This window comes from Zootoca vivipara, chromosome 5, assembly GCF_963506605.1.
Source record: "Zootoca vivipara chromosome 5, rZooViv1.1, whole genome shotgun sequence".
Lineage (NCBI taxonomy): Eukaryota > Metazoa > Chordata > Lepidosauria > Squamata > Lacertidae > Zootoca > Zootoca vivipara.
The window spans coordinates 81,062,255-81,084,701 of record NC_083280.1 but is presented as its reverse complement, the minus strand read 5'-3'; positions in this window follow the sequence as shown (position 1 = coordinate 81,084,701).

The window sequence follows — 22,447 nt, the reverse complement described above, 5'->3', positions numbered from 1 at the left end:
GGCCTTTTGGTCCTGACCATTAAGAACTGCCTTTATTTCCTTGATCTAAAAAGAAAGGCTCCATCCCCCATTGTCACAAGCTAGTTTCATCGCTTTGCCCACAGCTGCAAAACATTCAGAGGAGACGTCTGAAAGAAATTTCTCTTTCCAAGTGAAAGAGATTGCCATACTTTTGAACGCACAAAAAATATTTGGGAATACATCCACCCCTCTAGCTGAAAAATATACCCCAAAGCTAGAATGTGTTGGAACCTTCTCTTCCGGCTGAATCCTTCACCAGCTTTTCTTTCGGGGGCTGTAGGCCAACAAATAGGAGAGAGATCCCATTCCGAAGAAAAATGTTTGAACCAACCACCGACACTGAGTTGAAGGGTCTGTGATGCCTTTCATCCTGCAGTGAAGAGACAGACAGATAAAGCCTGACATTTCTGCATGTATTACTTAAAATCCAAGTTAAGTAGAGAGGTGTCTATTTTGCCTTCAGCTGCTTGGAGGATGGGTGGAATCTGGAGGTGGGCTGTCATCCACACCCCTGCTCCCTCACCAGAAACCTTCAGGGAACTTTCCAGGCTGGCATGTGATACAGCAATGAAGGAAAGATCTCAGCAATGCACTCACTAGTTCCAGGTAACCTCCAAACAGGGTTTTGAATCCAAGTGCATATATTTGGGATTTAGAACTTGCAGAACCATCATGTTGTTACTCCTCTGATGGCACTCACACAGACTAGCCTACTTACACAGTCACTGGTTCCTTCTTGTGCTTTTATGTTTTTTTTTATTTTGCTTACTTCGTTTATGCATCCCAAAGCAATTAACAATACAAAATCATCAACAATACAGGCATATATAAACACAATGCAGATAAGGGCCAGGATAAAATTATGATTAAAAAGGCTTCTTAGAAGAGGAAGGTCTTTAAGAGGTGCCTAAAAGACAATAGACAGAGTTCTCAAGGGTAGGTGCCACCAAAATTTAAGGTCCAATTCCTGCATTATACGGAGCAGGTCTCCTGATGAGATGGTATCTGCAAGAGGCCTTCTACTGCAGAATGCAACCATAAGCTGTATATATAAGGTGCAAGACAGCCTTTTAGGTATCCTGGTCCTCAGATGTATAAGGCTTTGTAAACTAGTACAAGCGCCTTTATTATTATTTTTTAAGAAACCTGACAAAAGGATCAGGGTAAGTTCACCTGCCACAACTAGGTTGGGTTCCAATGCACAGCATACCTCATTGGTTCAATGCTAGGAAAGCACTGGTTTCTTTTTAAAAAGCAAAATCAACGACAGCTCCGAAATCGGTCCTTGACAGAATTCACTTTAGACCCAATTCTTGCAGATGGGATGTGAAGATTATTAAAACCTGTATGTCACATCCATACCACTTCAGGCAGCGAGAGGGAGTGCTCATGCATTTCCCACAACACCCCATATCCGTACCCAGGAAACCAGTTCACAAGCCCAGATGCAGCTATCTGAAGAAGTGTGCATGCACACGAAAGCTCATACCTTTGACAAACTTAGTTGGTCTCTAAGGTGCTACTGGAAGGATTTTTTAAATTTTGTTTTGTTCTAATAACAGAAGTTATGCATAGCCTAAACAGGACCAGAAACACTACACAGTCTGAGTGGAGTAAGGCATGTATGGAGCTACTCTTTAACCCAGGTAACAAAAGTGCTAAGTGGAGATAATTAGGGGCTGGAAAACTACCAGAGGAAGAAGTTAGACAGCCTGTCCCAATCCACCCTTCACACATGTGTGGGACTGGTTTTTACAAGTTAATAGGAAGGAAAAATAAAGAATGAGGCCCTGTTAGAAACTCTACAATTCTATGACTCTATAATCTCAAATACATTGCTTGACTGTAGCTTGCTCTTACTTGCCCCTCCCAATATGCAAGGAGAAACACATACCGGTACATATGGCTGCATATTATATTTCACCACCCATCCATCTTGGAATGGTGGTACAGGCCTCAGGATCCAACAAACTTTACACAAATTCTACCGGGAGCTCCGAGGAAAAAACCACAAATTGCATCCTCAATTTTTTTAGAACCCAAGGGGGATTTTTTTGTCCCCCGTGGCCCTTAAACTATTCAAGGCCAAAACACTGGCACAGCTCCTTTATGGAGCCTTTCTGGGTCCGCCTTCCTCTACCTTCTCCCCCCTGGAGCGTGTGCAATCCAAATTTCTTAGAGCTCTTCTACAAATCCCCAGAGGTGTGCCAAATGCATGGGTCAGACTAGAAACGGGGACGATGAGAGTGGAGGCTTACATCTGCCTAACATCAATTTACAAATGGCTGACATTAAATCTGCACCCTCGAGGATTAGCTCCATTGATCCTCTGCGACCAGTTCCAGTCAGGCTGGCTGACAGCAGTCCTGAACACCCTCCAGAATATGGGTTTTGCTCCTCAAGCCCTCATAAGTTTGGGGTTGGGCCAAGCTAAAGCCACGGTGCGACAAAGAATCATAGACATTGAGAGACAACAGGTCTGCTCAAGATGCCCCGACTATAAAATAGGAGAATCAAAGAGACATATAGCCGCTCCAGCAGCTTACCTCCTTTCTCTTAGCCAAAAACGCAAGAAGGGCTTTCACACTCGCCAGAAGCTCGGCCCTCCCCTCACCGGTCCTGGAAGGATCCTGCAAAAAAGTTCCATACGCCCAAAGACTCTATGCCTGTTCACTGGGGGAAATAGGAAGCCCAGAGCATCTATTTTTTAGATGTCCCTTCTATGAATAGGCACGTAGGGAGATCCTTGATTCCACGCTGGTGAGACTAGCTGACCTCACAGAAAAGCAAATATACATCCTGCTCCTGTTAGGCAAAGATCAGAAGACAACCTGGACGATCGCCAGATTCTGTGTTCAGATCTGCAGACAGAGACCATCCCCTGAGCCAAACTAGTTCGTTTGAAAGTCCTTAAACCCGGTTCCCCGAGCGACCCAGCTTATCTTAAAGTTTTAAGTACTTTTGTGTTTACTGTACTTGTAAACATTGTTTTTATCATTGTATGAAGTTTTATATGTATGTTCTGTCTTTTGGGATTGTTCCCTCAAACGTGTTTTAAAAGCTGGTCTCCGACCGTAATAAATTATTCAAATTCACCACCCACCCACCCACCCCCCAAAACCCCGCTGTTGGGTGAGCAGAAGCAGTGTGAATAAGTAGAAGATGAGAATTCAGCTTACCCCGTATTTAAAAGAGTTTTATGGTTCTCCACCAAATAATCAGTGAAGGTGCCTAATGGTCCCAGATAGCCGTTTGGCGCTTGACAAACACGACTGTTTTGCAAAGAGGCAGCGTGCGCATTCTACTAGCGCTCACCTCCCCAAGATGCTTTGCACGCGTCGGCTCCATTTGTGCGCCGCTGCGCAGGTACCCTGTCTTCTCCATTCCCCTCCCTCCTCCCTGGCGCGCGCTGCCTCTTTGCAAAACAGTCGTGTTTGTAAACAAAGCAAGCATTTTATAATAATAATAATAATAATAATAATAATAATAATAATAATAATAATAATTTATTATTTATACCCCGCCCATCTGGCCGGGTTCCCCCAGCCACTCTGGGCAGCTTCCAACAAAATATTAAAATACAGAAATCCATCAAACATTAAAAGCTTCCCTAAACAGGGCTGCCTTTTCTTCCATGTGTTTCGTGAAAAACAGATATAGGAATCGGCTCGACATGCAGTTGGATTTCAGATGAAAGTTTCAAGTTTGGAACCTAAGATTTCAGAAATAATGGACAGATTTAACTCATCTCATGAAGAACTGAAAATTAAAACTAACTGTATACTGATGGAGTACTCTGTTGTAACTGTAAAAAAACGTATAAATATAAAAATATAAAAAGACTCTTAATTTGGCTCTCACTTTTTAATTTTAGGATTAGGAATTAATGGGGGTCCTTGTCACAAGAGCGGCTTGATGAGGGGTCCTCGAGAAAATTTTGTTGGGAACCCCTGGGTTAAGGTATAAAGAGTGAATGGGGGAAAGAGTTGGTTCTGGAAAAACAACTTCCACTCTGAGCGTATTGTGAAGGACAGAGAGTGTGGTGTCCTGTATAAGAGGAATAGACAGGAATTTTACTGGGAGGCAGAAGTTGAGCCAGGAGAAGTAGGAGCTGGAAAGGAACAGCCTACTTGGGACTCAAATCTAGTCTGGAGGGGAGAGATTCTTCGAAGGAAAAGAAGAAACTCCCAAACCCAGTGAAGGCAGCGGGAGTTGGGAATCTTTGGTTTACTTAAAAACGGACCTCCGGAACGAATTAAGTTGTAACCAGAGGTACCACTGTATTTCATAAAGTATCTCAGGAGCAGGATTGTTAAAGGGGGTGGATAACTGAAAGAAAGTATCACCAGAAAAAGGAACCAAACCAATGATGCAAAAACTGAGGACAAATTAAAAGTGAAATCGCACGGTATTCCTGAAGTAACCTAAGTTGAATCCATTTGTGTTATATGCAATCTTGCCTTAAATAAATCTTTATTGTTTATTTAAAGAAAACCTGTCTGAGACTCCAACTTACCAGTTACCCCTTCACAAAGGTCCTCCGCAGGATACTATGGGCTAGAATATTAAGAGGAAAGGAAAAGAAACTTTCGGGTAAAGGATTGTTCAGTGAGGTGGGGGTAATTTATCCAAATGAAAGTGGGCCCAAATGCATGAGAGAGAAAAGTGCCGTAGTGCCCATTGCAACCTCCTCTTAATAAAGAATGGGGAAACTTTATAAGTTACTTAAAAGAACACTGTAAACAATTAACAACATTGGCAGATTTCCAAACAGCTCTTGCAATGTAGCGAGAACTATGGTAAAAATTGAGTTTTAAGAAAATATGGAGAATATTATATGATGCAGTTGGGAAAGAAGATCTTGGGAAACCATGGAAGGGTGGAGGGAAGTCTTGGGATTCAGAGAATCCTATCTGTAGAATGACTATGATTTATGTGAGATGATAATTGTTAAAAGCAAAAATGAATAAAAAAGAAGAATGTAGTAGATTTACAATACATTCTAATTCTTACCTATTTTTGGAAGATCTGTAATAAACTCATTTCCTGTTATTTTTAGAAATGGCAAACACAAAATTGGGAGGGGGGGCAGGTGGTAGTTAGGGATTCAGTTCTGTTTGTGATGCTAGGGAATGGGTTTAAAACACCATGCCATTTCACCCAAGTTGCCCCCTCAGAGCTAGTATTTGTCCAACAGGAAGGGTGGAGGTTGCAGGTACCATGCAGCAAATTTCTCTCTCCCCCCCCCATTTTATTTTATTTTTTGCTGTATAGAACCTAAGATTCTTAATTTAGAGGGGGGAATTACTTTGTTGCTGTTATTGATAAACATGGGGAAGTCAGAAATCCTTTCTGATCTACTTAAAATAACCCAGAGCTCATCTACCTTCTGGCCATCCCTGCCGTGTGAAGGAAATAGAAGCTTGGGATTGGGAAGCAATTCAGATTGGTGGGGAGAAAACAAAGCAGAAAGGGTTAAAAAAATCCCCTTTCAAGTTCTTTCTGACTCCACCCACCCCCTCAGCTCTGCAAACATGTGATGCCTTATCACTGATCTCCAGACGTTGAGTCTGGATTGATATCGGGTGTGTAGAGCCTTTGTTCACATTGGAGGGAGGAGTCAAACTGCCGTGAGTCAAAAGGCTTTGTTAGTATTGTGAAGAACACAAAATGTTGTCGCGGAGAAAACTGGAGCACTCTAGTCTCCCAGCACTCTAGAAATGGCAGTGGCAATGGTAATGGATATCTATACACATTATGTGAACCCAGAAAGCAGGTCCAGTCTCCACAATGTACTGCAGGTTAGAATGTGGTTGCTCTATTCTGCGGATCATCCAGGCACCTAGGCACATGGTATCTCTTTTGTGGGAATAATCATCTACCTCCTTCTTTTGAAGGCAGTAGTTTTGATGAAGGAGCCTAGAATACAGAAACAGACATTTTCTGCTCTTCTGGGGTGAAAGACCCTACAAGGAAAGTCGCCCCCTCCCCCCGCCGCCTATACACACATCCCCACACTGTGGTCTAGTCAGGGAAGAAAGTAGGCTTGAACTCAACATCTTGGCATTGCAGTTTTCCATGTGGATTATTTTGTTTTTATTGAGGAGTGTTTCATCTTGTGAGCCCCGTGATCCATAGCCTGTGGCTGTATAGCCCAGAAACAGGTTTATGGCCTTATCTCTGGTTTTTGAGAACTAAGTTGAAGTGGCAATGGTTTGTTTAAGACCATTTAATGAGATGACAAGTAAGACTGGCAGCAACCACACCAGATCTCTGCTACAGAACATTGCTCTAGCTACGGTAGAAGCATGAATGTTTTTATTAGCAACATCTCTGCTGGCTATTTTTAATCAAATCTGAGCAGGGCATAGAACAATTTCTCAAGACACATGTTTTGACCATATAAAGAATTCAGGACACTTTAACATGGCATACTTGAAGCACAAAGGCATTTTGCCTTTGAGCAAACAAAAAAGATAGGACTAGTATTGATTTTAAATGTATTCTGAGTAATTTAGACAACATTTACTACTACTGTACTGCTTGTTCTACCAGTACCAACTGCTACAACTATTATTTTAACTGAAAGAGATACTGGCCACCAGAAGGGAAGCCTTCACAAACTATTTTATAAATTCTTATTGAAGCTACTGATGAGATCTTAGAACATTTCATTGGCCTGGTTGTATGTAGCACTAACCCATTATTAACATTAAGCATAGTCAATAAACCATGGTTACAACTGAGGCATCAGGCAGATAATCAGTTCAACCTTGATTCAATGCATCATAGAATCATTAAAAGCAGAGCGGGAGCAGTTGTATCTTGAGAGCAGTTTGAATTTTTTCACTTCATTGACAACACTGCAACTTTGGGGCGATGGCACTTTAACCATAGTTAAGGAGGAGATCCAGGCATGTAACACTAAGCTATGGTTAACATTAACTAAGATTTCTAAACTAGTTAAAACCTTCAACAACATTTAACCATAGTAAATAAACAATATTTAAGGTCTGTATTTGATTCTGAGATGGATTTAAAAGAATTAACTTTGAGTTTGAAAAGTAACATGGGAGATAAGGATGAGATCTTGCAGATCTTTTATAATGATTCAGGATCTCATAACCCAATATTGACCTCAAGGCCTTTTGCCTTTATGTGGTTGAATTAAGCTTTGATGAACATATAGCTGTCGGTATTTGACATAGGAGACATGAAAATTGAGGGGGGAAGCACAACCATACTTTAAAACATACAGATTAATATTACCTTAAATTAGCACAGACACATTGAATGATATCTGTGTCCTCGTTTTCGACAGTGCTCATCATTTACTCTTCCTCCAACAAGTTCTGGGAGGCATCTACCGGTACTAGGCTATCACTAGAAAAACCCTTCCTCTCAGCTAAGGGAATGTAACAGGAGCTGGTAGATCGTTTACTCCCAGGCATGTGCAGAGTGCTTATCCCTCAGCATTTGGCAACTGCTTTCTTTAGGTTGCCAGTGCTTTCTTTAGAGAGGAGAAAAACACAAGCCGAATTCTCAGAGAGCAGGCTCAGGAAAGGAGGAGGCAAAGGTGAAAAAGTGGGCACAGGCTCAAGGGTGGAATCCTCCCTGGGTTGCATTTGCCTGAGCTGAAGTCCCAGCCACCTTGGCCAGACTTATTCCTGGAGGGGGGTCAACAGGGCCACCCAAAGACATTTTAATACCTGAGACGAGTCACAAAACAGTGTCCCCACCAGGGAAGAAGGGGCGAATGGAGGTCTACATCAGGAGCAAGGGACAGACTCTCCAAGAGTCCCTACTTTCCGGGAACAGTTCCGGATTTACAGAAGGTGCCCTGGTTTCTGATCTGTTCCTGGAAGGACCTACTTTTCCTTGGGACACCCCTACTTTTATTGGAAAAACGCTGGAGATAGTTGGGGGATAAAGATCAAATGGCGAACAGAGGCGGGAAGAGACCTCTTTGGTCAGAGGCTGCTCTAGAGGCAGATTTGGAGTGGGTTAGTGGAAGCTGAGGACGATCCAGCTTCCAAGCAGAGGCGGATTCAGGGCAGCACAACTATGAAGTAATGAAAGGAGCAGAATGGAAGGTGAGAGTGGGGGGCGGGGCACCCAATTTGGGGCGTCAGAGATTCGAAAGATCAAAGCCCGCAGCGCAGCCATTGTGTGGCAGCATTCCTCAGAGGCCAGATATGCTGATGCATATCTGGCCTCATGGGTGGGTCACCCTCGCGGGGGGGGGGGCGGGGGGGCGATGCTTGTGTTCACGGGGAGTGAAGAAGAGGAGACCGAGGGGACGGGTGGGGTGGGAGGGAAAGAAGCGGGGAGAGCTTCGCCAGGCCTAATGCGCGAGTGGGGGGGAGGTCCCACTCTTTTATTGGAGAAACGCTGGAGATTGTTGGGGAATAAAGATCAAATGGCGAACAAAGGCGGGAAGAGACAGCGGCAGGCGCCCCCCCCCCCAGTTGATGGGCAATGCCATTCAAATGGTGTGAATGTGCCATGCCACGTGATAAATTATGTAGGGTGGGGCTTGCCTGGCACATGGAGTGGAAAATGGACCGCACCCCATTCCACCCTATGCATACATGCATGCATACCTTTGCAGCTTTGAAAGACGTGATTTCCCAAATATATTACAAATCCATGTCATAAAACCTCAGTTGCCCAATCCGCTACATTTCTTAACACTGTACTATGGAATTTAATGGGGCTGGGCAGTAGATTTGGCAGATCAAACTGAATTTATTGTGGAATATGCTTTCGTGAACGACGGTCTACTTTATCCGATAAAGTTCTCAGTTCATGACGTAGCGGGCAGTGAGCAGGGGAGATTGTGCCTCGGATGTCCCCCCCCCCAAATTTTTTAAAATTAGTTTTATATGAGCACTTACAAAAACAGAAATAACACAATACAACAAAATAACCACAACAACTCAACAAAGAAAAGAAAAATACAAATAAACTATTATTTATCCATCTATTTGTATGTGCCAGGTGAAGACATTTAGATCTACTTTCAGCTTTGTATCTTGTTCTTATTGCAGGCTTTATCCTCCAATCTTAGCTTTTTGATCTCAATTGGGAGTTGTTCTAATCATGCCTTTTATGCATTGTCAAATCAAATTTATTAAACGGTCACAGACCAATTCGACTGATGCAACGAGTCAGCAGAGCATAACAAAGAAAGATACAGGGGACAATTTCAATACAAATAAAACAACAACGATGCTTTAAAGTTAAAACATAAATAAAATTAAGTGTTAGCATTCCCCTGCGAATTGCCATTGAGAAGCTCTTGTTTCCTACGTCTAATAGCAGATACACAAAATTTGGCAACATCGGTAGTCATTTTGGGGCCTTTATCTTCTACCAAGGCTCTCAGACGTTGGGGTTCTGGTTCGTTCTTAAGCTTCTGTACATCTGGAGTAATAAAGGTCAAACGTAAATCCTCGTAGAAACTACAGTATAACAATACATGTAAATTTGTTTCTACTTCTGATGAGCCACATGGGCAAACACGTGTCTCATACAGTTTACCCTCATACCTGCCTTGCAACAGGGCAGAGGGGAGCACATTAAATCTGGCCATGGTGAAGGAATGTCTGTACTTGGGTGTTTGTAATTTTGTTTTTATGCATTGTATTACGTTTATCTATCTCTCTAGAGCTGTTCTAGCATCTAGATTCTGGCATTTTGCTTATGTTACACACAGAGCAGCTTGGAATCAGAGGCGCATCTCCTATTAAACCAATAAATCTTAAGATTCTAGGCGCCAAATCTCACAGGGGCCCCAGACGCGAATTTAGTCCACAAGCTTAAACATCTTTATTCACACCAGTGACTTTGACACGTGTGACAACCCAGAACAGAAATTCTAATCAAAATCTGATTTTTTTAAAATGTGGTTATCTGTCATGGAACAACCCCATTGAAGACAACAATAGTGGTTACCCAGAACTCATTGCTAATTGTGAAGGGCCCCCCAGAACAGCTCAAGCTTCAGGGCCCCCAAAATGTAGGTCTATCACTGCATGGGACTGATGTTGGGAGAACTGTAATAGAGTCATCTGCTGTTGGGTTTTAAAATAGCAAACAAGGGGAGGGGAGTGGAGGGGAGAAGATATTCAGAACTATTTCTGGTGCTGGGGAAGAAGTGTAAATACCACGCAATTTAACCTATCCAAGTTGCCCACTCAGAACTACCATAGTATTTGCCCAGGAATGGATTGGAAGTCACAAGCACCATGCAGCAAGAGATTTTCTTCCCTCAGTTTAACTTGAACCAAGGATCCAGCAATAAAGAGCGTATTACAAAAGCAATACACTTAGAAAACAAGAATTATGAGCCCAGGAATTTGTTTTGAGAATCAGAATTAATGGGAGCTCACAGGCTTTCCACACATAAATCCATTCCTGGTTAATTCAAGTATTCTTCATCTCAGCAGTACAATGTAGAGGGGGAGGGGGATTATTTTGCTGTTCTTTATAAACACGGGGAGGAGAGGTCAGCAATCCTTCCTAATCTTCTGCAAAACACCCAGCGTTCACCTACGCCCTACGGTACCTTCTTCCCACCACTGCCACGCAAAGGAAATAGCGATTTAGAAAGCAATTAGTACTGGAGTGGGGTAGTTGGAAAGGGATTAGTTTCGTCCCCATTCCACCCTATGCATAAAAGCATGTGATGCGTTATCAGAGATCTCCAGTTCAGATAATTCAGAAAAGGGCAACCCACAGTGATCACGTGGATGGAAAATGAGGAAAGGTTGGAGCATTGGGGACCCCAACTAAACATTTAACCCACATCAACCCGACAAAAATAAAAGCAATATTTACAGATATTTACAGATATTTACTGTGACCCTTAACAAGTGGTCAATTGTTCAGCTTTTTATTTTTGTCGGTATTTGACATAGGAGACATGAAAAAAGATGGCTTGATGAAACAGTTCATGAAGGCATTAAATACTCCAGGTAAATGTTGTCAAGATATAGAGGCATCTACTAAGCTATAACTATAAAAACCCTTACTTTCAGCTAAGGGAATCGGAGCTGTTAGATCGTTTACTCTCAGGCATGTGCAGAGTGCTTACGCCTCATTATTTGGCAACCGCCCAGGGAATGCTAGTGTGAGGGCTGTCAGGGCTTTCTTTACGGAGGAGGGAGAAAAACACAACCCAAATTCTCAGAGGGCAGGCTCAGGAAAGAAGGACACCCCTACTTGGGACACCCCTACTTTTATTGGAAAAACGCTGGAGATGGTTGGGGGATAAAGATCAAATGGCGAACAGAGGCGGGAAGAGACCTCTTTGCTCAGAGGCTGCTCTAGAGGCAGATTTGGAGGGAGTTAGTGGAAGCTGAGGACGATCCAGCTTCCAAGCAGAGGCGGATTCAGGGCAGCACAACTATGAAGTAATGAAAGGAGCAGAATGGAAGGTGAGAGTGGGGGGCGGGGCACCCAAATTAGGGCGTCTGAAATTCGAAAGATCAAAGCCCGCAGCACAGCCATTGTGTGGCAGCATTCCTCAGAGGCCAGATATGCTGATGCAGTTATCTGGCCTCATGGGTGGGTCACCCCTGCGGGGGGTGGGGTGGGGCGATGCTTGTGTTAACAGAGGGAGCGGGGAGACCTTTGCCAGGCCTAATCCGCGAGTGGGGGGGAGGGTGGCCGGTGTGACGCCGCAGGGGAAACCGTGGAAAAAGGGCGTGAGGGCGTGGCGGCATATTAGCCTGAGGCCAGGCAGGCTTCAAATCCCTGCAAACACACACATACATATCCCAAAATCCCTGCAAACACACACACAACCCTGAAGCCCACTCGGTGCCTCTGCGCCAGTCGCCGCCTCTCAGGCTGGTCTACCTCGCGGGGTTTCGGGGGCTGAGAGGGCGGAGGGGGAAGGAGGAGGTCCGACGGGGAAAAGTGGGGTCCTAGTAGGAAACTCTGGGGGTCCAGGTCCCTCGCCCCCCCAAAAATGTTCCAATGGCAATCGACCAGGGCAGGGCTTACCTGGCCTCCTCCCCCCCCCCAATCTTTTATTCAAGTGGGATATAAATAGAGAAAAAAGCACGTGGAATTAAAATCCGCTTTCAGAACCATAGATGGAAAGTAGATGGAAAGCAAACCCTGAACCGCATAAGCAGAATTGGTCCCTTGTCTGGTTGTCAGAAACTCAGCAAGGATTAGCTTGGTACAGGAGAAAATACTGAATGATGAAGTGATAATTTGTAGCCTTATAAACAGATTGGAATCTTGTAAGGCATTCCCAATACTCTCAAATAGCATCCTCATTTAATGTTTTGATTTCCATGCTTTAGCTAAATGTCTGAGTCACATCATCAATCTACTGTGGATTTTGGTTTGGGGAACTCTTCCTTCCTGGAAGCTGCACTTAAAAGCAGAGAGGGGATCCGGCAGACCCAACCCCTTTCTGTATCAGGCAACTTTTCAAAAAGTGAGTGCATTATGTAGCATGGCAGGCGGGTGGGGCTCAGAAAAATCCAGCCCCATACAATCACATGCACAAATAGACACGTATATATCTATATACATATATGCTTTATTGTTTTCTGAAAAAAGTACAAAAATACATTGTGCTAACAATGCATCAAACATTAAAAAAAGAAAACCAATAAATAGGAAATCAAGAAACCAATAGTAATAATAATAGCAATAATGAACAGTTTATACCTAAACTCTAATTAAAATAACCGCCAACCCCAACTAAACATATAACCCACCTCAACCCGACAAAAACAAAAGCAAAATTGGAACCTTTTGAAATATTTACCCTTATTTTGTGGCCCTTATTTTAACAAGTGGCCAATTGTTCAGCTTTTATTTTTGATTTCAGTATACAAGTGCTTTTAGCTTGCTTGAGCAAAGGGAAGCGAATGCTTCAGTAAATAGAAAGCCAGGTGATGATCCCAGACAAAGGCATTAAATTAACAAACTTTATTGTAAAACTTTAAAATATACAAAATTTAAAAGTATGGGGGGATTTATATGGATGGTTAACCCTAGAAGGCGTCGGGAGAAGGGAAAATATTGCTATGCTGCAAATTTTGGTAATTTTCGGGCAACATTTGTAGGGGCTTTGCAGTTTGATAATCCCCATTGGCAGTCTGGCTCTCTTGCTCTGAAACTGGACTTAAAGAGAAGAACTGAGAGCCCAAACCACTTGCATCAGCACCCACCATTTGCACGAGATTTGCAGAGATTTGAAAGGCAGAGGAAACATGGCAACGTGAAAGTTGTGGGGATAGAAAGACAGAAAGAGAAATAGTTGAAGTGAGAAAGAAAAGAAGCATCAGCAACGTTTGAAGCAAACCTAGGAAACGGAAAGCTCACTTTCACATAGAATGCAACCCCGTTGCAGTTACAAGCAATAGTGTAGATTCAGGATTTGGTTGCGACGTCTATCCCAGGATGAAATTTTCCGAGCATCTAACATCAACCGCTTTGGCTTGAAAGACCTACAGACTTATTAGCAAGAGGAGTTTGCCTTCCCTTTATTTCAATGGTGTTACTCAGATTCTTCCCTTAACAAAGTTTTTGCACCGCCTAACCGTAACGAAAACCTCTAAGCGGCTTACGAAAGCATGAACATTATCGATAAAAGTCAAAGTGAAAAACATGCAAAATGCAATTACAGTTAAGCTAAAACCACAGATTAAAAGGCACAGCAACTTTTTGCAGGTAGATTTGCCTAAAGGAAACAAAGTTTATAGCAGGCGCCGAAAAGGCTTCATCTCAAAAGGGAGGGGGTTTCAGAGTGTACTTGCTGCATCTACGTTTCTTGGACTCAACATGCCTAAGTTGCCGCATCTCTGTATGTAAAATGAAAGCCTTATAATACTATTTTAAAAAAAATAAACCACAGTTCTCTTTGGCTCACTCGCTCCCCAACCCGTCCTCTCAATTCACTTCTCTTCAACTGTGCGCACTAATTCTCCAAGCCTATGGGTCTACTTTCAAATTTTGCTAAGGGGTTGGTAAGGCGCTCCAGCCAATGTAGATTGCTCAAGCAGCATTTGAAAAGTGAACTTGAAAATCCCTCCTCCCCAAAAGCCGCATCCCCATTGGAGCGCTTCTATCAAAGGAAAACGCACCGGCCAATTCGCAGCCAGGAGGGGCTACCATATAAAGGTGCCGAAATCCAGAATACCTGGAGCTGACCTTGAGGAGCAAGGGTATTATTTCTTGCAAGCGAAAAGCAGCTTTGTTGGAAGAGAGCGAGGCAGCGCTTTTGCAAGATGAAAACTACCAGCCGAGGTAAGAATAAAATATTGTTTAAAAGAGTTTTAGTTCACTTTTAAAAAATGTTCAAATGATTGATATAAACGACGGGTTTTTTTTAATAAATGAAGGTTGTTTCTGTTTCTGGGTCAGGATCAGGATGTAGGGAAGGCTTTCAAAGACCCATTTGTGGTAGCAGGGGCGGGATCACACAGGCGCTCAAATGTATTCGGTTCGAAACATTTCGCGAGATGGGTTTGCACATCTTTACTTGTAAGCATGAAGCTTTTACTGCATTTTACTGCATGAAGCATTTACATACACACTTTCTGAATGTTAAATCCCTTTCACATAAACGGGATTAAATTTCCCAATAAACGTGGTTAGGATCAGTTGCTTACGACAAAGGATGGCAGGCGTAGATATAAGAGTTAAATTCTTACGCTTTGGCTTGTTTTCATTCAAGCCTTATTCCGAGCATCAGGAAGTTTATTTGAAGGCCACAAAGTGCGTGGATTTCAATGCCAGGTACAAAAGCCGCCCTGTAAAAAGCGAAGGCGGTTGTACCGGTAAGAATTGCCACTCAAGCGTTTGAAAGCGGTGGTCGTTTTATGCAGTGTAACCTCAGAGAACGCCCGATTGAGCGGGACTTACTCCCGGGGTCTAGTGCAGGCGTTGCAGCCCTGAGCTTTCCATGTCGGGAGGAAGATCTGGAAGCGTAGCTTCAGTTTCAGCCGAGCGCTTCCTTCAGATTTGCGTCTATGTCTTTTCCCAGGAGGAAGCTACCCCAAAGTCGGAGAAAGGAGAAAAAGGACTGTTTTTAGCACATCTCACGTCGAGCTTCTAAAAAAGGAGTTTGAAGAAAACCTGTATCCCGGATATGAGACTAGGGAGGCGCTGGCAAGGCGCATCGGAATCGAAGAAGATCGTGTACACGTAAGAATCGGGATGGTGGGGGCTCCTAGAACTTCCCTAAACCGCACATACTGGAACAATTTAAAACGCTCAGAATAATCCTTGCGTAGTCGAAGGCCTCATCCTGTGCCTCCGAGCTTATCTCGGAGCTAACTTCCTCTTTCTTGGCTTTTTTTTTGGGGGGGGTGTATCGTGGATGTAAAGGCTTTTTGTAAAGGGTGGGTGGGTTGTGCTCCCTCCTTTTCAAATTTAGGAAGAAATTGTGCCCATACTTCTTCAGAAATCATGGTTCCTGATTAAGGCTTCATTTTCCTTCCCAGTAAATTTATGCACAGCACACATTCATTTGGCACATTTGATACAGATTATGGGTTTAAATCAGGCTGGGGCCTGGGGGGCGGGGTAGAAAGGCGGCCGAAGCAGCGCTGCGTGGAGCGCCGCGGACCACGGCAGGAGGAGGTGGTTTCAAAGTGCTACCCTACGGTACAGGAGGAAGAGGATTCAAAGTGCTACAGAGGCAAGCCGCCGCCGCCTCCTCCTCCTGCCGCGGCTCAGCACCCTCCTCGCGAACGCGCAACTCTGAGGAGGCTTTATGCACCTCTCCTAAAACCGACACCCGCTGCCTCACGCTGCGCGGGAAATGCTTTTTGCCTCTGGGTCCCTTCTCGCTCTTTTCTGGCGCCGAATCAAGGCCGCGACCCTCCCCCCCCGCGCTTCCCTTTCTTCCCTTTCTTCCTTCTTTCTCCCTTTCTGTCTTCACTCCCTCTTTCTTTTTCTTTCCTTCTTTATTCCCTTCCTTCTTTCCTACTCTTCGTTCTCTCCCCTCTTTCCTTCCTCTCTCTCTCCTACTCCCTCTTTTCTTCCTTCCTTCCTTAGCTCACTGTTCTAGCACCCGTTAATTCAACGGGCTTCCTAGTTTGGAAATAATGGGCATTTGGTTCTCTCCTTTCTTCTGTTCAGGTCTGGTTTCAAAACAGAAGAGCCAGAACACCAAAGAGGATTGGTTCCAGGATACGGATTGGAAACCGTGCGACAGCTCCTTATAGCCACAGTGAGACAACCAGTCCAAGAAGCAGCCAAGACAGCAGCCCAGGAAGCAGCCAAAATATTCACACACAACAATATTACCAGCCACACAACTTTCATTATGCTGAAAACCATAGAGGAGCAGGATTCTGGCAGCCACCTCTCAACAACACACAACCAGAAGAGCGCCTCTATTCGCCGCAACAGCAGACCTCCCTGGAATTGAACCAGCAAGTTGCTATTGGTGGAACTGGACTTTGTCAGACATCTCAGGCAACTAACTATCCAGTTCCGTATTATGGTGCAGAGATTGAGAGGCAGCCTCCACCGGCTGCTAACTTCTGCATTGCATCAAACAGTTACACTCCTTGGTCTGCAATGGGGAATTACCCAGTTGCAAATCATGCACAAATGCTGGATGTTGATGGAAGTGTTCCGGACTCTCAGTTAATCTCTTTAAGTCAGGTTTCAGAACAAAGGAGCCAGACTGCCAAAGAGAATTGGTTTCAGGGCAATCATTTAGGATGAGAACCTGTAGCATTAAAGTTTATGCAACAAAACAAGCTGCCCAGGAGTCTTACTTCATCCTATGCAAATGCTGCTTGAAAAATACCAAAAATAGACATCAAAGAAGTCCTTTTCCAGATTAACATCCCAACTCCTTCCTTGCTATCCTGTACATATTTTACAAGCTCCCTCTTTTAATGCATTTTAATGTATTACTTTAATGTTTTGAATAAAGTTTGCTCTTTTAATAGCTTGTCTGGAGTCTTCATTTAACTTTCCATTTACTGAAGCATTCACTTTCCTGTGTGGAAGCATATAAACATGGGCTTAAATTTTCCATAGAAAAAAGTCAGTTGTGCTGTACATATGGCTCTAGAGATAAAAGGTCAGGTCTACTAATGACTGAATATTCCTGAGACACATTTTAATGCACCAATAACTTTCTGTCCCTTTTCTTTCCTTTTTAAGTTTATGTTTCTGAGGCTAGAGTAGGTGGCAATAAATGTGGTGGAAAGTTGCTTTATTTTCTTTGTATGCAAAAGTATATTTGTAGTCCCTGGTATAAATAGATTTAGTAACACTTTCCTGTGTTAATAAGTTTGGTTTCCATTAATGAGTTTTCCAATTTTTGAAAAATGGAAGTTTGAGATGGGGATATAAGGTTTAATTGGTTTTTCTACCATGAGTGTGTTAAGTTGCTCTCCAAAGCTTTAAAGACATATAAGTTTAGCTTGTATGTGCCTTAGCATGCAACATGGGCATTTATATCTATTAAAAACTTTGTGGGGGGATATTTTAACACTTTATTTAATTTTCTTGCTCTTAATTCCCCCCCCAAAGGTTTGTGCTCTACTGCCTTCAATGAAGCTTTATAGGAGGGTTGCCTGTGAACTAGATTGTGCCTAATACAGTTTGCCTTCTATGATGTTCAGCCTTAATTTAACCAGGTTTAATCATAATAAAATAAGTCAGTTAATTTTAGATTCTAAATTGGACCCTCTTAGGACAACTAATTTAGAAGTAAGTTCCACTAACTTAATAATACGCAACCAAACTGAGCAACTTCCACATCAATTGCAAGATCTAAAATAAAAATACAAAAAACCGAAAGCAACAACAGCTGCAACATGCTCCCCACCGGCTGCCCAGCAAGAATCCTGAAAACAACTGAGCCCAAGAGTATAAATCTATCCAAGCCTAAGACATCTCCAAATGGTTTTTTCAGGCTTTTTCACAAATGATGCTACATTATTGGCATATTGTTATGTTCTCTGTTCATTTGATTATATATTCAGATCTAAATGGTTCTGCTAATGCAGCGTTTCTCAACCAGTGTTCCGCGGCACATTACTGTGCCGCGAAACACTGGCTGGTGTGCCGCGACGAGAAAGGCGATTTGCACTGTCACGTCGCTGACCCGCCGGAAAGGAAGCCGGCCGCGTCGTGACCCGGCCGGCCTCCTTTCCGGCGAGTCAGCGACGTGTATTGGCGGCCGCCAGGCACGTGACAATGCAAATCGCCCTCCTGGGGAGGAGGAGGCAGGCGGGGAGGGCTGCGCAGGGCTTCTCTTCGCCGGGCCAGAGCGGCGGCGGCTGCCTGGGGTGGCTGGGAGGGAGGCGGCGGCAGCTGCGCGCACGTGTCTGGCCACCTGGAGTCTGTCCCCGCTCGCTCCGCAGGCTCTGCGCCTGGTGGGTCCGCCTGGCTACCGCGCAGCAGTTCTTCAGCGGCATGCTTTACCGGTACGTCTCCCCTCCAAACTAAGCTAAATATAGGGCGGCACACCAAGTTGGTGTGCCGCGGGATGTTTTTTCATTGAAAAGTGTGCCGTGGCCCAAAAAAGGTTGAGAAACACTGTGCTAATGGGTCAGTGGAAAGTGCGAACAGCAGTGGAGATAGAGGACATCTCTGTTCAGTTCCTCTACCGTGTTTCTCCAAAAATAAGACACTGTCTTATATTTATTTTTCCTCAAAACAAAACAAAACACGGTGGCTTATTTTCAGGGGATGTCTTATTTTGGGGGGTATGGCTTATTTTCGGAGAAACACGGCACATAACCTGCACGAGTCTAAATTTACTCCATTCACTGAGACATAGGCTTTAGGGTTGGAATATATTACAAATCCATGTCATAAAACCTCACTTGCCCTATCCACTACATTTCTTAACACTACACCAGGCATGTCAAACCTGTGGCCCTCCAGATGTTTTGGACTACAATTCCCATCTTCCCCAACCACTGGTCCTGCTAGCTAGGGATCATGGGAGTTGTAGGCCAAAACATCTGGAGGGCCGCAGGTTTGACATGCCTGCACTACACTATGGAATTTAATGGGGCTGGGCACTAGATTTGGCAGATCAAACTGAATCTAGTGGTTTTGTCCTAGTCCTACCCTGATATAGGACCAGATCTGGGTTGGTTGTGATCTAGGTTGGGATAGGGCTGCGCTGGGTCAACATCTTTGTGTGTGTGTGCAAGACCAGCCATGGAATTATTGTCACAAGATGTGATTATGGCTGTCAACCTAGATCGCTTTCTCAAGAGATTAGGCAAATTCATGAATGCTAAGACTATCAGTGGCTACTAATTGTTATGGATATATGCTATCAGAGGCATATCAATTGCTGGGAAAGAACAGGGGGAAAGGCTACTCACCTGACCTGTGTCCTGCTTTTGGTATTGCATTGAGATATGGTTGGCTACTGTGTGACCTTATACACAGAAAAGTGGTTACATATGCAGAGATTAGATGTGATACGAGAGATCTATGAATAAAATAGCTACAAGTAGTTCTTTAGTTGCCAACTGACCAGATCTTCTTCCAGAATCATTTGCAGTTAAAGAAATAAAAACAAGCATTTCTTTACTGATTCTGTATGTCCCTCATCCTTTTTTTTTTTAAAAAGCTGCTTTCTCTCTCCCCCCCCCCCCCCAGGTGAAGAGTACTGTATCCATTGTAAATAAGCTCATTAAAAGCAAAAGTAGCCATGCTGGGCCATTAGAAAACAACAACAACTCCACAATCCACAGTAGGGTAATGTGTTTATTGAAACCAACAAGAATGCCACAAAAGTATGGCAAGCTCCCCAGAACTCTTCACCAGAAAAGGTGTTTCACAAAGCATGGGATGAAGGAGATCAGGGTTTCTTTCTTATTTAAGCACAAGAAGATGTTGTAGTCATGAGATGCCATTCATTTGAGGCAGTAGAATCTACCACAAAAGTTAGTACCAATCTTTTCAATTCTGCAAAACCTAACAGAAGAGTCTTGTAGCACCTGAAAGATTAACAATTTTATTATGACACACACAATATAATTCACTTCTTTGGATGCATAAAGTATTAGCCTGAGTTGCAGGGACACAATTGGTGGGGAGCTTGTAAAAAGAGATAAGAGGAAAACTAAATGCTGAAATATACAGTTGAGGATAATGACCTTTTTAACTGTAATGATTCACCAAAAAGGTAGTTGATAACACAGATATCCTTGCACTGGTAAGCCAGTTTTTAGCAGATCTAGTGTGATTTAAAAAAATGTAAACCCAACACCTATTGTATGGATTCCATCTGCAGATGATAGCACTGGTGCATTGTAATACAATGGTCTCATGATTTGAGGTCACTTCATTCAATAATGAACACCTTAAGGTCAGTGACAGAGCATCCTGAGAAGCTGAAATGTTCCCTCATTGGCTTTTCTATACTGCCATTTCAGATTTGTACCCATTCATTCTTTTGCATAGACCGGCTAGAAGGTCGCTGTTGGCAACCGATGGCATACATATATTACTTTGGAAGATGAGCAGGTGAATTAGCCTCTCAGGTTGTATTGACATTATTAGCTCCTGTAATAATAATGTTAATGTTGGTATCTGGCTCTGCCACAGCGCCTGGTCCCCCTTGTCCGCATATCTGTTATATGGCCTGTACTCATGAATAGGTGTTTCTAGGTTAATGGGCTGTCTGAAATAAAAGGCCTGTGAGAGGAAAGTGTCACCAATGCATCTCAGATAGAAAAGGTAAAGATTTTAAAACAAAAACCAACTTCTTATAATTGCAACAGTAGAAGTTGGCCTTCTCCCAAGCTGGTGCCCTTCAGATGGACTACAACAGGTTTGCGGGCTGCGGCTGATGTGAGCTGCAGTCCAAAACATCTGGAGGGCACCAGCTTGGGAAAGACTGAGACGAGTAGTGACTGGTAACAGAAAGTTGTGGTGTTCCTGTTCAGGGCTCCAGTGAGCCTTAATTAGGAACCACATAGTGGTCTTTCACAGTAGTACAGGGTGGCAGGGTTCATCCTTACCCTCCACTCTTTGAAATTACTATTATTATTTATTGCACCCACCGGTATATTCCACCAAAGCATTGTCCCACAAGTGTCAGTTCCTAGTTTTCAAGGCTTCACCACACTGCAGCTCCAGTCAATGCCCTTTGCCATAGTTGAAGAACACTCTTGCGGAATCCCCTATGAGCAGAGGGGGGCACTCCTCTACAATGCCGGCTCACCCATGAGGTGAAGCGACTGCCAGGCGACAGGATCCACCGCCTTATTCCTGATGTAAATCTTCCTGGGGGCGGGGGGGAAGGTGCCCACCTCAGGTGCCAAAGGGTCTTGAGCTGGCCCCACCCCACTCCTTGCTGGTTTGCCCAATCTATTTGAGGACTCGAGCAGCCTTGTTCAATTAGTTAAAACTCCCAGCGGAGAGATCGATTGGGTATTCCATTAACTTTTTATTATGGGACAGCCCTCCCAGACACCTCCAAAAAATTGGCCTGTTTTGCCAAAGAGCAGCAACTTTGAGGAGAAATGACTGTGGAGACGGCAGGTTACATTCTCCTGGGAAGCAAACTCTCCGTCTGACAGAACGTCTGGTTTCAATGATTATTTTATGTATTTTATTCTGCCTTGATTTTCTCTTCTGCATTTTCTCTTTTGTAATGGCTTTGGGCTGACAAATAAGTGATGAATAAAAATAATAATAGTAACAACAACAACAACAATATAGTCTTTTGTCCCTGTTGTGACAGGGCAAAGCGGTGTTGGAGGGGGTCACCCTCTGGGTCAGATTTAGGTTTGATGAGGCCCTAACCTACTGAAGGTAATGGGGCCCTCTGTATGTCCAGCTGCCCTTTGTCAACAATAAATTGTCGCTGTTTTTTGTGTTGAATATATGCTACTAGCTGGCCCTGCCATGCGTTGCCGTGGCTAATCCCTGTGACTGCCACCACCTTGTGTCTATCCATGACATATCCCGCCCCCTCCTCGCCCCACCTCCGGGTCTCCCCTGTGATTCCCCCCAACATGTCCCATCCCATGACGTATCCCACCCCTTGGGTCATCCCTGTGACTGGTCCCACCGTGTCCTGACCTATCCCGTCCCCTCCTCCCCCCAACCCCCACCCAGGCGAGTCAGTACCTCCATTTGGCCTAGTCTGTAAAGGCTTCGGCCTAGTATATAAACGGTAGCTGAAGTGCTGTTGAAAGCTGATGTGTTTTGGGACATGGGTGGCTAGGGGAAGGATCCCGGTGTGGCCCTTTGTGGAGGAATGGCCGTTCTGGCAGTTATAGCATATTGGTTGCTGAGACGCAGGTTAGGCCTTCTATTTCCCAGGATGCACTCTGTCCCACCCTTGGAGACGCTGCTTCTGGGTTCTATTTCCCAGCATGCCCGGCAGTGTCTGCTGTATGAGTTTTGAGGTCCACAAAACAGGGTTTTACCTTGCGCTGGGGTGTCATCT